Source organism: Macaca thibetana, chromosome 7 (genome assembly GCF_024542745.1).
Source record: "Macaca thibetana thibetana isolate TM-01 chromosome 7, ASM2454274v1, whole genome shotgun sequence".
Lineage (NCBI taxonomy): Eukaryota > Metazoa > Chordata > Mammalia > Primates > Cercopithecidae > Macaca > Macaca thibetana.
This window is the reverse complement of record NC_065584.1, coordinates 86643414-86660656: the sequence shown is the minus strand read 5'-3', so window position 1 is coordinate 86660656 and position 17243 is coordinate 86643414. Positions and strand designations below refer to the sequence as shown.

The window sequence follows — 17243 nt, the reverse complement described above, 5'->3', positions numbered from 1 at the left end:
ATTGGGTCAGCTATAAAATTGGCTCTGTGAAATCAGCACTAGCCAGGCAATAACGTGAGTAATTAAGGTAACAAGGGCTGAGAGTGTGGAGGGGTGAAGGTGGTATAAGACTGCATGTGGGATCCTCCATCAACGGGAGAGTCTCTTCATCATCCACAAAGCTGACCATCATTTCCAGAGAACAAAATTACCCTGGACTCAGGGGATGTTGCGGCCAGCAGGGAAGGAACGAAGTGAGTGAGGCTTTGTGAAAATGTCTTTTCTATTTAGAGAGTGAATAAGGCTATGAATGCATCACCTAAACACCACGCTCTCCTCTGCCCCATTGGCTCCTCTACCACATGTCTTCCCAAGTTACCTCTGGGCGCTGAGCCAGTTAAGCACCCCGTGCTCTTGGGTGAAGACTCTCAGTTACAAAGACTTTGAAGCCAACAGATGTGGCTGAGTAAGACAAAAAAGGTCAAAAGTGAGCTGCCTCCTCCTGCCCTGAGGAGAGTAAGTGAATAACACACCTGTGAAAAGTGTTGGAAGAATTTGGAAGAGGAAAGAGCTGGATTGAGCAGGCAAAGATTCTGACTAATTCCAATGGCATAATTTCCAGAATCATCAAACAAACTGGGCAGGAGAAGATTCTGGACATATGTATAACTAAATTTAGTTGTCAGGCAGGGAATGAGGCACTATTTGTGTTGATAGAATACTGTGACTAGTGACAAGAAAAAAGCTTTTAGAAATGCCCAAAGAGGTAACACGCCCTAATAAAATTGAGACACAAAATATAAGTGCAAATTTGAACACAGAACGTTAGCAATTGCTTTTAGAGCACGTGGAATGCAATTATGTGACTCATTTCAAGTCACTTAGATGTAACATTCAGCTATCCTTAATCTAACAGCTGCCATTGTATAATAAATCCCACTATTGTAGAATGTGGGCAGCCCTAGATTTGGGTTGCAAATGTCTTTGGTGCCATTGGTGACAAAGGCCAATTCGACTTCAAGGCAAATTAGAGGAATTCAGATAAATGACTGTAAAATTCCCAGAGTGGAAATAATTTGCAGGCACTTTAAGAAAATAGAGGCCGGGCACGGTGGCTCAAGCCTGTAATCCCAGCACTTTGGGAGGCCGAGATGGGCGGATCACGAGGTCAGGAGATCGAGACCATCCTGGCTAACACAGTGAAACCCTGCCTCTACTAAAAAATACAAAAAACTAGCCGAGCGAGGTGGCGGGCGCCTGTAGTCCCAGCTTCTCGGGAGGCTGAGGCAGGAGAATGGCATGAACCCGGGAGGTGGAGCTTGCAGTGAGCCGAGATCGCACCACTGCACTCCAGCCTGGGCGACAGAGCGAGACTCCGTCTCAAAAAAAAAAAAAAAAAAAAGAAAATAGAAAGGTGGTCATTAAGAGTGGAGTAGAATTTTGAGACCCAGCTTCCCATCTTCTTTCTTTGGTGGGCTGTTTCAATTTAGGTAACAGGTCTGCAAGTATCTCTCTGATTAAAAGAACAAAAGAAGAGAAAAACAGGAATGTGTGCAATGCTCAGGACAGTGTGGATGAGGCAGGAAGTGTACCCTGGGATGGAGTGGTGGGATGGGATGGGGTAGGGTGTTGGGTAATACAGTGGATAGCTGGTCAGAGCCTCCAGATTTATCACTTGCTTTAAACCCACTCTCTCCCTCTTCTGCTCCCCTTTCCTCTTTCATCTCTCTTCTCCAATCTGCACTAAATTCAAAATTCTTCAGAATTTAGAGTGACTCAGGGAAAGGATTATGGAGAAATGGGCATCTCTGACAGTTGTTCAAAGGATGCTGCAATTACCACTATTTCTATTGGCTGTAGTTTGTACCTGTGAATGAAATGTAGGAGGAAAACTTGAAGGTGATCTTATCATATCGGAATGGATTATGGAGTGGAGTGCATAAGAATGAGAGCAAATGCCTGGGGCCTGTGGATGAGGGAGGCATAGGGAAGAAGCTCTATGTATACCCTCCTCCCTGGGATACCACAGTGAGAGCACACTTGGATATGAAGGGCAGGCAGCCAAGGAAAGCAGCCAGTGAGACTCCTTGAGCAACAGTGATCCCAAATAATTGTTCTTAAACAGTAGGCTGCCTTGCCCAAGGTTCACAGGAGAAGCTTGTTATACGTGCAGATTCCAGGTCCCAACCCACAGAAAATTTGATCCAATAGGTCTATAGCTTGGCCCCAAAGCCTGGTGATTCTGAATGAGACAGGAGGTCTCTGAACCTCACTCTGAGAAACACTAAACCATGGGGTACTTGCAGGAGCACACGGATCTTCCTGAGCCACATATACATGTCTCTTCCCAGCTTGCTAGACTTGTCTGTGTCCTGGGAAATCAGCCTGTGGGTAGGATGGTCATCCTGGACACGGTCTTCCCTCCAGAAGACTTATCTGTGGTTCACAATTTCCAGAAATCTGGGTTACTACCTGATGATAATCTAACACCAGAGCATTTCCTCCTTCAAAGTTGCTTCAGATGGCCTTCAGCAAACCATGTAATTCTAGCAAAGCGCCTGGCTTGATGTCAGAGCTGCTGCTGTGGGGGTCAGAACACAAGTCTTCCATAGAAACACAATTGCTGCTGTGGGGGTCAGAACACAAGTCTTCCATAGAAACACAACGAAGACAAAGCCAGACTCGTTGTGTTCATAGACTGAGTCTGGGGATCAGAGCCTGCCACTGGCTTTCGTCTCTCACATTGTCAGAGGTGCGGGGCAGCCCCACTCCCTGCGAGCTCCTCACACTGATCTTGTGCTGGTGGGAGCCACCCCAGAGCCACCTTTTCCCCTGGCAGCCCAGCAGCTCACCACTGGGGAGGAGGATGCATTCACTGATTAAAGTTTAAAAGGCAGGTGAGGAAGTGGGACTAATTAGCCCCACGAAGGCCCATTAAAGTGTTTGAAAAGTTACTAGCATCTCTGAGAGTCTACCCATGAGGAAACAAGGGGCTGGGAAACTGGGAATGAGGGGAATAGATCCACACAGATCCCTGCAAATATGCTGAGCACTCGCCCCAAAACACTACTCCACCTTCACCCTAAACTTAACTCTTACGTGATTATCTGTATTTCCTCGACACTGGAAAACCAGGTTTTTCTTTTTTCTGTGCCAGTTACCCAATGTACATTTGTGCTGTAGATGAGAGCTGAGGACCTTCCTGCCCTTCAAGGTTATAGTAGAGTTAGAGGCATGTTATGTGGTTCCCAAATATTTGGGAACTTTCTAGGTATCTTTCTGTTATTGATTTCTAATGTAAAAGTATACAGTCAGAAAATACATTGTGTATGACTTGATACTTTTGAATTTATTGAGATTTACTTTAAGGCCCAGAATAGGACCCATCTTGGTGAATGTTCTATGTTCACTTGAAAGGAAACTATCTTCTGTTTTGTCGAGTGGAGTGTTCCATCTGTAACTGCCAATTAGGTCAAGTTGGTGATATTGTTGTCCAAGTCTTTCTAATCTGCTGTTAATCTCATCCAGAGTATGTTTTCATATCAGACATTGTAGGTTTCATCTACAGAAGTTTGTTTTCAGTCTCTTTTTATATCTTCCTGTCTTTACATTTTTTGTACATATGGAATACCATTATAACTTTAATGTACAGTACAGTTTTGAAATCGGACAACTTGTCAAATCCCTGCTTAACAATTTGTTAGCTAAGTAACATCTAGAAAGTTTATTAACTTTGCTAATACTCAGTTTTCTCACCTGTAAAATGTGGATGATAATAGTACCTGCCTCACATACCTGCTAAGACTGAATTTAATAAGACAACATATGTAATGATCCCCACAATAAATATTTCTTATTACTGCTTAACAAAGCACCCTAAAACTTAACGTTTTAAACCAATCACATATTTGCTCAAATATCTGTAATCTTGGCTGGGCTCAGCTGAGTGGTTAGACTGCTGATGTCACCTGAATTTATTCATGTGGCTACAGTCATCTAGAGCCTCAATTAGGGCTGGATGGTTCAGTATGGCTTCACTCACATGCTTCAGCGTGAGGGGCTGGAATAGCTGGAGGCAAGCTAGACCTTTCCCTTCATAGTATCTTCAGCAGAATTATCAGACTTTTCTGGCTCAGGGCTCAAAGAGAGATATAGAAGCTTCCAAGCATCTTAAGGCTGGACTCTGGAACTCTTCAAGATTATAATAAAATTGGAGGCATCTTATGTAGTTTCCAAATATTTGGGAATTTTCTAGGGATTTTCTGTTATTCATTTTTAATTTAATAGCATGTGGTCAGAGAATACACTTTGTATGACTTGATACTTTCAAATTTATTGAGACTTATTTTAAGGCCCAGAATATGATCTGTCTTGGTGAATGTTCTATGTCCACTTGAATGTTCTATTTCAACTTGAAATGTTGAGTGGAATGTTTTATCTATAACTTTCCAATTAGCTCTATAACAACCAATTAGGTCAAATTGGTGGATATTGTTGTTGAAGTCTACTACATCCTTTCTAAATCTGCTGTTAATCTCATCCAGTGTGCGTTTTCACATCAGACATTGTAATTTTCATCTACAGAAGTCACCAGTGTCACTTGCGCTGCATTCTACTGGTCAAAGAAAGTCAAATGGGCAGCACAGATGCAAGGAGGAAAGAAAATAGACTCTATCTCTTGATGGTGGCAATGGCATGTACGCATAGGATTGTGAAGAACTGTTAGCCACAAGAGTGTCAGTCAGAAGAATCGCCATGTTTGCGAAAGATTTAGCATAATAGATCACAGTTGATCATAGTAAATATTAGCTATCATTATTCTTGAGTTTATATAAACTTGGAGTTGAAGATGTAGCCAAAAGGGCATGAACATAGGTAGGAACTGAACTTAAACAAAAAAAAAAGCCCAAAGTGAGACAAGGAAAAATATTTGTGTTTGGGTTTCTTTTTTTTTTTTTTTTTCTCACTTTTTTTTTTTTTTTTTTTTTTTGTTTTGAGGCAGAGTCTTGCTCTGTCAGCCAGACTGGAGTGCAGTGGCACGATCTCAGCTCACTGCAACCTCTACTTCCCGGGCTCAAGCGATTCTCCTGCCTCAGCCTCCTGAGTAGCTGGGATTACAAGCATGTGCCACCACGCCCGGCTAATTTTTGTATTTTTAGTAGAGACAGGGTTTCACCATGTTGGCCAGGCTGGTCTTGAACTCCTGAGCTCAGGTGATCTGCCCACCTTGGCCTCCCAAAGTGCTGGGATTACAGGCATGAGCCACTGCGCCCGGCCTCTGTTTGGGTTTCTTAAGAAGGCCTGGAGGAGAAAACAAAAAAAGAGGAGTGAAGGGAGAAAAATGATAAAGAGAAAGAGAAGAAAAGAGAAATCTTATAATCGAATTTACCTACGGGAGACTTTAACTTCCGGCCAAGACGGAGTCATGGGGACCAAATTTACCCCCCTACCTAAAACCACATCAAAAATTAAAAAGAAAATAACTTAAAAATACATAAAACAGTTTTTGGGATATCAGACATGACACAGTGAAAGACAATGACCCCAAAAGGTGGGAAACAAATGAGGTGAACACAACAGTTGCCCCAGCTTACTGCCTTTGGAGAGTTTCCAGACCACAGGGCAGACAGGGCGGACTGAGATGGATCCTGGAGGACACTCTGACTTGAGAAGGAGCTGGTACTTTGGAAAGATCTATGGGGCCAATGTTCCTATGACAGAGTACTAGACAGAGAAATTTCCATAAAGGGAGAACCCCAGAGGGCCCTCTCTCAAGTATTCATAAGAGTAGTGATGAGAGGACAAAGGGAAGCGAAGCCGGAGCTGCGGGCGCTTTTTCTGCCTGCAGTGTCTCAGATTCATTCTTAGGAACTGAGAATTTAATCTTCTAAAATGTCAAAAAGACCACCTTATGCCCCACCTCCCACCCCAGCTCCTGCAAAACAAATGCCCAGCACACCAGCGTTTGTGCGATACAGTCCATACAGTCATCTCGCCCACAACAACTACAGGCTGGGAGCGAACCCGGGTGCCAACAGCCGGGTCAGGCATCCTCTGGTATTATGATTCCAAAACCACCAAAGCCACCAGATAAGCTGCCGATATCCTACATGAGGTACAGCAGAAAGGTCTGGGACCAAGTCACGGCTTCCAACCCTGACCTCAAGTTGTGGGAGACTGGCAAGATGATTGGTGGCACGTGGCGAGATCTCACTGATGAAGAAAAACAAGAATATTTAAACGAATACAAAGCAGAAAAGATAGAGTACAATGAATCTATGAAGGCCTGTCATAATTCCCCCGTGTACCTTGCTTACATAAATGCAAAAAGTTGTGCAGAAGCTGCTTTAGAGGAAGAAAGTCAACAGAGACGGTCTCGCATAGAGAAAGGAGAACCTTACATGAGCATTCAGGCTGCTGAAGATCCAGGTGATTATGAATGATGGCTTTTCAATGACGCATACAGCCACTGCCTGTTTCCAGAGAAACCACAGCCTCGTCAATGAAATCCTTAGTGACAGTGTGGTGCTAGACATTTGGTCAGTTGTCACAACTGCTAGAATGCAGGTCCTCAAACGACAGATCCAGTCCTTAATGGTTCATCAGTGAAAACTAGAAGCTGAACTTCTTCTAATAGAGGAACAATACCAGAGGAAGAGGAGGAAATTCCTGGAACGCACAGATTCATTTAGCAATAACTTAAAAGGTTGTGCGATCTGAAGGTAGAAGTGGATATGGAGAAAATTGCAGCTGAGATTGCACAGGCAGAGGAACAGGCCCGGAAAAGGCAGGAGGAAAGGGAGGAGGCGGCAGACCAAGCTAAGCACCTCTAACTTTTCTACTTTATTTACTTCCTGTCTCCTAACATTTGTAAAGCTTTTGTCTGGTCAGGTATGTCTATGTTCTTTTACTCCACAGTTTAACTGGCTACATTTTTACTTTATACCAAGTTCTCTTCAAACACTAAAATTCTCCAACAGAGTGCCCCTTCCTAGTGTGAATGAGGTTCCTAAAGGTACTCAGACCATAATCCACATGTTATATGTAACAATTAACTGGTCAATCATTTCTACATAATACATTTAGCTGAATTCTCCTAATAAATAAAAAGGTCAACTGTCAGCAGGAATGATTCCATTCCAACAAGGTGGAGAAACAGGGGCATGTTTCTCCAACATTCCAATGGAGACAGAGGAGACATACCTTGAAGAAATGACAGAGAGCCAACAGAATGGTGAAGAAGGCACATCTACTCCTTAAGACAAGGAGATGGCTGGGCGCAGTGGCTCAAGCCTGTAATCCCAGCACTTTGGGAGGCCGAGGCGGGTGGATCACGAGGTCAGGAGATCGAGACTATCCTGGCTAACATGGTGAAACCCCGTCTCTACTAAAAATACAAAAAACTAGCTGGGCGTGGTGGCGGGCGCCTGTAGTCTCAGCTACTTGGGAGGCTGAGGCGGGAGAATGGCGTGAACCCGGGAGGCGGAGCTTGCAGTGAGCCGAGATCACGCCACTGCACTCCAGCCTGGGAGACACAGCGAGACTCCGTCTCAAAAAAAAAAAAAAAAAAAAAAAAAAAAAAGACAAGGAGAGTGCGCAGGAGGGGATCGACAGTATGACAGAGGAAGGAAACAGTGATAGTAACACTGGCTCGGAGAGCAACAGCGCAACAGTGGAGGAGTCACCAACAGATCCCATACCAGAAGATGAGAAAAAAGAATAAATGTTGCCTTGTTTTATGTGTTCTAAATACTTTTTGAAATGAAAAAAAAAAAAATGTTTTTTTGGTTTAAAAAAAAAAAAAAAAGAGTAGTGGTGAGTACATCATATGGAGAAACTACCCAAGGACAGGGAAGGAACAACCTGAAAATACCAGAGGCAACATTGCCCAGTGCTTACAGAGGGCCAATTACAGTGCCGGTTCTACCAGCTGGACAGGAAAAGCTCATAACTCATGGGGGTTTGGGTGTTCCAGAAGTTATTTCCTCAGTATTGCGGAATAATTAGCCCTAGACTGACCCTGCTGTGGACCTGCCTAACAAATCGTGAAGGCAAGACCAAAAGGCTCAGACTGTTGCCAAATAATTTTAACTGCGTTCCAGAACCAAAGACACTTATAGGATTATAAAAATATCCACCACTCAACAAGATAATATTCACAATCTCTAGCATCTGAAAAAAGATTATTTAGATTTGTAAAGAGACAGGAAAACATGACCCATGAAAAGAAAAATAATCGACCAACTGAAACTGACCCAGAAATGACACAGATGTTAGAGTTAGTACAGAAGCACATTAAAACAGTTATTATAATTGTATTCCATATGTACAAAAAATAAGCAAAGACAAGAAGATATAAAAAGAGACTGAAAACAAACTTCTGTAGATGAAACCTACAACGTCTGATATGAAAACATACTCTGGATGAGATTAACAGCAGATTAGAAAGACTTGGACGACAATACCAACCAACTTGACCTAATTGGCAGTTACAGATGGAACACTCCACTCAACAAAACAGAAGATATATTCCTTTCAAGTGGACATAGAACATTCACCAAGATGGGTCCTATTCTGGGCCTTAAAGTAAATCTCAATAAATTCAAAAGTATCAAGTCATACACAATGTATTTTCTGACTGTATACTTTTACATTAGAAATCAATAACAGAAAGATACCTAGAAAGTTCCCAAATATTTGGGAACCACATAACATGCCTCTAACTCTACTATAATCTTGAAGGGCAGGAAGGTCCTCAGCTCTCATCTACAGCACAAATGTACATTGGGTAACTGGCACAGAAAAAAGAAAAACCTGGTTTTCCAGTGTCGAGGAAATACAGATAATCACGTAAGAGTTAAGTTTAGGGTGAAGGTGGAGTAGTGTTTTGGGGCGAGTGCTCAGCATATTTGCAGGGATCTGTGTGGATCTATTCCCCTCATTCCCAGTTTCCCAGCCCCTTGTTTCCTCATGGGTAGACTCTCAGAGATGCTAGTAACTTTTCAAACACTTTAATGGGCCTTCATGGGGCTAATTAGTCCCACTTCCTCACCTGCCTTTTAAACTTTAATCAGTGAATGCATCCTCCTCCCCAGTGGTGAGCTGCTGGGCTGCCAGGGGAAAAGGTGGCTCTGGGGTGGCTCCCACCAGCACAAGATCAGTGTGAGGAGCTCGCAGGGAGTGGGGCTGCCCCGCACCTCTGACAATGTGAGAGACGAAAGCCAGTGGCAGGCTCTGATCCCCAGACTCAGTCTATGAACACAACGAGTCTGGCTTTGTCTTCGTTGTGTTTCTATGGAAGACTTGTGTTCTGACCCCCACAGCAGCAGCTCTGACATCAAGCCAGGCGCTTTGCTAGAATTACATGGTTTGCTGAAGGCCATCTGAAGCAACTTTGAAGGAGGAAATGCTCTGGTGTTAGATTATCATCAGGTAGTAACCCAGATTTCTGGAAATTGTTAACCACAGATAAGTCTTCTGGAGGGAAGAGCGTGTCCAGGATGACCATCCTACCCACAGGCTGATTTCCCAGGACACAGACAAGTCTAGCAAGCTGGGAAGAGACATGTATATGTGGCTCAGGAAGATCCGTGTGCTCCTGCAAGTACCCCATGGTTTAGTGTTTCTCAGAGTGAGGTTCAGAGACCTCCTGTCTCATTCAGAATCACCAGGCTTTGGGGCCAAGCTATAGACCTATTGGATCAAATTTTCTGTGGGTTGGGACCTGGAATCTGCACGTATAACAAGCTTCTCCTGTGAACCTTGGGCAAGGCAGCCTACTGTTTAAGAACAATTATTTGGGATCACAGTTGCTCAAGGAATCTCACTGGCTGCTTTCCTTGGCTGCCTGCCCTTCATATCCAAGTGTGCTCTCACTGTGGTATCCCAGGGAGGAGGGTATACATAGAGCTTCTTCCCTATGCCTCCCTCATCCACAGGCCCCAGGCATTTGTTCTCACAGCTGGAAACTAAACTCCTTTTAAGAAGGGTCTCTATGATGAGAGTTATAGATATACAGTGAGAGACCCGTTTTAAAAGGAGTTTGGTCTCCAGCTATGAGAGGAATGAAAAATATTATTCCTTAAATACATAAAATGAAGGTATCTTTAGACATTGTGCCACCTAAATTACAAGACTTCAGTTGTCCAAGCAACTGAAGTTCCCTTTCTTCTTAACTGTCACCTCAGAATTTTGCTTTTGTCTTCTAAGACAGTGATTCATAAAGTATGATCCAAGGCCAAGAGCCAGGAATTTGTTTTTTAAAAATAAAAGTTCTTTCTATGGTTTTTTGGAACCAAATATACACCATTCTTTAGATTTTAACTTCTATGTAAATCTAAGAGTTATTTGCTGGTAATTTTCTACATGATTAATTACGAAATCCTAAAATGTTGTGAGGGTTATGGTTTTTTAAAAAGGCAGCATTTTTCAGATTTTTGAGAAACCATGTCTTTCCTCAGATAAAAGGAAAGGGCACCCGTCTATGCAAAATAACAGAAATAGGAGCCTCTTTCCATTTTTTTTCTTCCTCATAGGTGGGACATGAAAAAGTCCCTGTGTAACTCACAAGGACCCCTCAGAATAGTTTGAATAACTGCTCTAAAAAGTTTACTGTTTCTTATCGGAGGGGAATGACCAGCAGGGAACAAAAATAATAGCTATAGAAAAGTGAGAAAGATCAAGAAGATGAATTTGAATTAAAATATTACCGACAGATCAAATTAACCCCTCTCCCAAAGTGAGGATGGGGAATTTCTGAGACTGGAAGAGATAGAAAAAAGAACAAAGTGAAACCTGAAGATAAAATTTTACTAGCCAAAAATTCTCTGTAGGGAAATAATAACAGGATAATCCATTAGTAATCAATGATGACCTATTGAAAAAAATTTAATTTATATCTGCTGCAGTAGACTCCTCTGGAAGGAATAAAAATTTACCCTTATCACTCATAAGTAATTGAGTAGGAGAGGAGTTGTGAAGACTACAAAATCCAGGGAGCTGTAGGACAGCAGCCTCCAATGTTTTTGGTACCAGGGACTGGTTTCGTGGAAGACAATTTTTCCACAGACTGGGGTAAAGGGAGGGAAGTGGCGGGATAGTTTCAGGATGAAACTGTTCCACCTCAGCTCATCAGGCATTAATTAGATTCTCGCAAGGTGCATGCAGCCTAGATTCCTTGCCTGCACAGTTCGCAATAGTGTTCCAGCTCCTGTGATAATCTAATGTCACCACTGATCTGACAGAAGGCAGAACTCAGGCAGTAATGGAGGTGATGTGGAATGGTCGTAAATACAGATGAAGCTTCACTTGCTTACCCACCACTCACCTCCTGCTGTGTAGCCTGGTTCTACAGTACCAGTCTGTGGCCCAGGGGTTGGGGACCCCTTCTGTAGGACCTTATGAGAAAATAGCTGCAGGTGCTCCTGGATAGAAACACCATGGCCTTGGGACCTAACCTATTGCAAAAGGGAGAGGAGATTCTAGCAGAGCAGCCAAACTTGAAAAAAAAAACACTTGGATTTACTAAAAAGAGTAAGCAAACAGTACACTTGCCTCTGACAGAATAGCAACATGAGAAGAGGGTCTTGTGATATTAATTCTGAAATTTGTGGTTTAATACATGGTCTCTCTACTCAGTTCTGATATAGGTATATGCAGTTATACATATAAAATAGGTAAAGGTATATCTTCTTAATTGAAAGATGAAATGTTCTACCCTACCAAATTTTTAACAAGTCCATTTCAGATAGAAAAATATTAAAATCTTCCAATGACTTTGGATTATAAATTTCTCCCTCAAGTTCTGTTCATTTTTGCTTTTTGTATTTAGAGGCTATGTTGCTAGGTGCAAAACATTCGTGATTGTATCATTTTGGTATATCATTAATTTGGATAAATAAGTGATGTTATTTCTGATTTTTTTTTTTTTTAAATAGCTTTGAAGCGGGGCTAGCCAAGACGGCTGACTATAAGCAGCTAGTTCATGTTGCTCCCACTGGGAGAAAAGAAGGGGCAAGTAAATACAGCATCTTCAACTGAAACATCCAGGTACATGCGTTAGGACTCGTCAAGAAAACAACTCGACCCAGGGAGGATGGAGAAAAGGAAGCAGGACAACTGTCCACCTGGGAGCAACATGGAGCCAGGGGAGCTGCCCCCACCCAGGGAAGTGGTGAGTAAGTGAGTGAGCAATCCTGGGGACTCATGCTTCTCTCAAAGATCTTGGCAAACCTCAGGTCAGGAGATCCTCTTGTGAACTCACTCCACCAGGGCCTGTGGTCTGACACTCAGAGCTATGTGGAGTCCCAGCACAGCAGCCACTCAGGCACACATGGAGCCCCAGGAGCTTCAGATATCTGGGCTTCCCAAACAAAAGCAGTTGCAACTCTGTCCAAGAAGGCTAGACCCGGCCGGATACAGTGCCTCACGTCTGTAATCCCAGCACTTTGGGAGGCCAAGGCAGGCAGACCACCTGAGGTCAGGAGTTCGAGGCCAGCCTGGCCAATATGGTGAAACCCCATCTCTACTAAAAATACAAAAATTAGCCGGGCGTGGTAGCAGGTGCCTATAATCCCAGCTACTCAGGAGGCTGAGGCAGGAGAACCGCTTGAACCCGGGAGGCAGAGGTTTCAGTGAGCCAAGATTGTGCCATTGCACTCCAGCTTGGGGGACAAGAGTGAGACTGTGTCTGAAAAAAAAAAAGAAGGCTAGACCCCTGTACATATCTCTAGGAAAGGGGCTGAATCTAGGGGACTGAGCAGCAATGGTGTGCAGGCCCTACTTCCATGGCACATCACAGGAGAAGACCCACTGACTTGGAACTCCAACCAGCCACAGTAGCAGCATTACATCTTCCTGAGATGGAGCTCCCAGAGGGAGTGGCAGGCCACCATATTTGCTGTCTCACAGCCTTAGCTATTGTTGCCATCTGATTCTGGGAAGTCCAAGATGAGTAGGGACTGGAGCAGTCCCCTGGCACGGCACAGCAGCTCTACGGAGAGATGGCCAGGCTGCTTTTTCATGCGGGTCCTGGATCCCATTTGTCTTCACTGGCAGAACCTCCTGACCGAGGTCTCCATCCACCCCCTCAGGTGTTTGCCAGCTGGCAGCAATTCCAAACCCCCATGGGACAGAGCTCCCAGAGGGAGGCGTGGGCCACCATCTCTGTTGTTCAGGTACTAAAAACTATGAGGTAACTAGGGACTGGGACGGACCCCGAGCATATTACAGCAGCCCAACAGAAAAGTAGCTAGACTGTTTGCAATGTGAGTCTCAATCCCATAACTCCTCACTGGGTGGGTCCTCCTGGCCGGGGTTTCCAGCCACCCCCTCACTGGGGCTATCAGGCCAGTAGCAGCTCTGAAACTTCCTGAGACAGAGCTCGAAGTGGGAAGGGCGGGTTGCCATCTTTACTGTCTTGCAGCCTTTATCCTTACTGTCTCCAGGCCCAGGAGAGTCTGTGGGGACCGGAGGCTGGTCCAAACCCCCAGCACAGAGCACCTACCTTGCAGAAAAGTGACTGGACTGTTCTCCACCCAGGTCCCAGTCCTTACTTCTCCTCACTGAGCAGGGCCACCCAACCTGGAACTCCAGCACAACCAACCTACTCGCGCCTGACCACTTCAATCACAGAGGCAGCCCAGCATTTCTCCAAGGAGGAAATCCCAGAGTCAACCCACAACCCCTCCACTACTGCAGTTAAAGTGGTACAACCCTAACAGCCCTTGGGCTGGGGAAGGAACAAGGGGCCTAGTCACTACACTGGCACCTCCAGCACGCCACAGCCACAGTACAGAGAAGAGTCCAGTCCCTCTTCCCTGGGAACCCCTGGCCCCTACTCTTCACTAGGCAGGGCCCCCAGCTCATGACTGCAGAACAGTTGTCCCACCCACAGTTGATTATACCCATCGGAAGTGGCCCAGGGTTTTCCCCAGAGGCATCCAACTGCCACTCTGCCACTACCACAGCAGCAGTTCCATCCCTGCTGCCCTTGGTCTGGGGAAGAAACAAAGAGCCTGAGGGCTATACCTGAGCTACACACCACAGTAACCATATGAAGAGGAGACCAGTCTCTCTTCCAAGCAAGCCCTTGACCCCCGATCCCCAAGCAGAGCTCCAAGCTTATGCCAGCAGTTGAGCTGCCCCACCCCACTGGCTGAACACTCCCAGTAACAGCGGCTCCACATTCCTCAGAGGTGAAGCCCTCAGGGGCAAATGAAAGCCCCTCTACCACTGTCTCTGCAGTGGAACTGCCCTTGCTACCCTGAGACTAATGAAGGAGCAAAGACCTTAAGTACCTTATCCACACTTCCAACAAGCAGCAGTCTACCCAAGGAGAGGAGGCCAGTCTGTCTCCCATGGGTCCCACCTACCCCTCACCTCCCCCTCTCCACTTATCACCCAGCAGGGAACCCTCAGCTTGGGCCCATAGCCCCATTCAGGGCTGATTGCACTAAGTGATTGCTGACCTGTGTCTCTCTGGGGTAGGGCTCCCAGGAGATAAGGGAAAGACTTTCAGCCACAACCACTGCTAAAGTTCATTCCTCTGACGTCTCCAAGTTAGGGAGGAAACATAAACCCTAAGAATACCCTAGAGCTGCAGTGGGAAGTCTGGGAGTGTCAAGCCACAATCTACAGGCAGCACTCAAGTGGGAGAGGAGGGCACATTTTCAGAGCACTGAGAGGGAGCATGGCTGCAACTGTGAGGAAATATAGGGGAGCCACAGGACCGAGCAAGAGCCTACCAACTGACCACTACATCTGAGTGCCACCTACCGGATCACACCCCAAAGCTTCAACACCAAAAATACCTCACTAACCTACCCCTCTGTGAAACCGAAGATAAGTCAGCTACAAATAATAACCCCGCACAAAGCCTCAGACCCGTGAAAATATCCAGAAAAGAAGTCAATTTTCTGTACTCATTCTACACCACAGCTAAAGGAACACCCAAATGCAGAGATAAAAAATGACCAATGCAAGAACTCTGGCAACGCAAATGGTCAGAGTGTCTTATGTCCTCCAAATGATCGCAGTAGTTCTTGAACAAGGGTTTTTAAACAGGCTGAGTTGGCTGAAATGACAAGAAATAGAATTCAGAATGTGGATAGGAATGAAGATCATCAAGATTCAGGAAAACAGCAAAATCCAATCCAAGAAACTAAGAATCACAATAAAACAATACGGGAGCTGACAGACAAAATAGCCAGTATAAAAAAGAACTTAACTGATCTGATAGAGCTGAAAAACACACTAAAAGAATTTCACAATGCAATCACAAGTATTAACAGCAGATCATGCTGAGGAAAGAATCTCAGAACTTGAAGACTGGCTTTCTGAAATAAGACAGTCAGACAAAAATCAAGAAAAAAGAATGAAAATGAATGAACAAAACCTCTGAGAAATATAGGATTATGCAAACAGACCAAATGTATGACTCACGGGCACCCTTGAAAAGGGCAGGAATAAAGCAAACAACTTGGAAAACATATTTCAAGATACTGTCCATGAAAACTTTTCCAACCTTGCTAGAGAGGCCAACAGTCAAATTCAGGAAATACAGAGAATCCTTGCAAGATTCTACACAAAAATACTGTCCCCAAGACACATAATTGTCAGATTTTCTAAGGTCCAAATGAAAGAAAGGATGTTAAAGGCAGCTAGAAAGAAAGGACAGGTCATCTACAAAGGGAACCCCATCAGGCTAACAGCAGACATCTATAAGCCAGAAGAGATTGGGGACCTATATACAACACTCTTAAAAAAAAATCTTAAAACCAAGAATTTCCTATCCAATCAAACTAAGCCTCATCAGTGAAGGAGAAATAAGATCCTTTTCAGATAAGCAAATGCTAAGGGAGTTTATTACCACCAGGCCTGCCTTACAAGAGATCTTGAAAGGAGCACTAAATATGAGAAGGAAAAACCACTACCAGCCAATCCAAAAATACACCCAGATACACAGACCAGTGACACTATAATGCAACCACACAAACAAGCTGGCATAATAACCAGCTTACAACACAATGACAGGATCAAATCCACACATATCAATACTAACCTTGAATGCAAATGAGCTAAATGCCCCATTTAAAAAGGCAGAGTGACAAGCTGGACAAAATAGCAAGACCCAATGGTAGGCTCTCTTCAAGAGACCCATATCACACACAGTGACACCCATAGGCTCAAAATAAAGGAATGAAGAAAAATCTACCAAGCAAATGGAAATAAGAAAAAAGCAGGGGTTGCAATCCTAATTTCAGACAAAACAGACTTTAAACCAATAAAGATCAAAAAACAAGACAAAGAAGGGGCATTACATCAGTGTATTAGTCCATTCTCATGCTGCTATGAAGAAATACCTGAGACTGGGTAATTTATAAAGAAAAGAGGTTTAATTGACTCACAGTTCTGCAGCATTGCTGGGGAGGCCTCAGGAAACTTACAATCATGGCAGAAGACACCTCTTCACAAAGTGACAGGGGACAGAATGAGTCCCAGCAGGGGAAATGCCAGACACTTATAAAACCATCAGATCTAATGAGAACTCACTATCATGAGAACAGCATGGGGGAAACCACTCCCAAGATTCCATTACCTCCCACCGGGTTCCTCCTGTGAAACGTGGGGATTCTGGGAACTACAATTCAAGATGAGATTTGGGTGGGGATTCAGAACCAAACCATATCAATCAATAAAGGGTTCACTTCCAACAAGAAGACCTAACTATCCTAAATATATATCCACCCAACACAGGAGCACACAGATTCATAAAGCAAGGTCTTAGAGACCTACAAAGCGACTTAGACTCCCACACAATAGTAGTGGGAGACTTCAACATGCCACTGACAGTATTAGACCAATTTCGAGGCAGAAAGTTAACAAAGATATTCAGTACCTGAACACAACATTGGACCAAATGGATCTGATTGACTGCTACAGAACTCTCCACGCAAAAACAACAGAATATACCTTGTTCTCATCACCACATGGCACATACTCTAAAATTGATCACACAATTGAACATAAAACAATTCTCTGCAAATGTAAAAGAACCAAAATCATACTAAACACACTCTCAGACCACACAGCAATAAAAATAGAAATCAAGACTTTAAAAAAAATCACCTAAAACCATGCAATTATGTGGAAATTAAAAGTCCTCAGTGGCTTTTGTGTAAGTAAAAAAATCACAGCAGAAATCAAGTTCTTTGAAACTAATGAGAACAAAGATACAACATACCAGAATCTCTCGGACACAGCTA

At 44.0% G+C, this 17243-nt stretch overlaps 1 pseudogene; it reads left to right on the top strand.

Annotated features, from left to right (window-relative positions):
* Nucleotides 1-5784: 5784 nt before the first annotated feature.
* Nucleotides 5785-7702, top strand: LOC126958281 (SWI/SNF-related matrix-associated actin-dependent regulator of chromatin subfamily E member 1-like; annotated as a pseudogene).
* Nucleotides 7703-17243: the final 9541 nt, after the last annotated feature.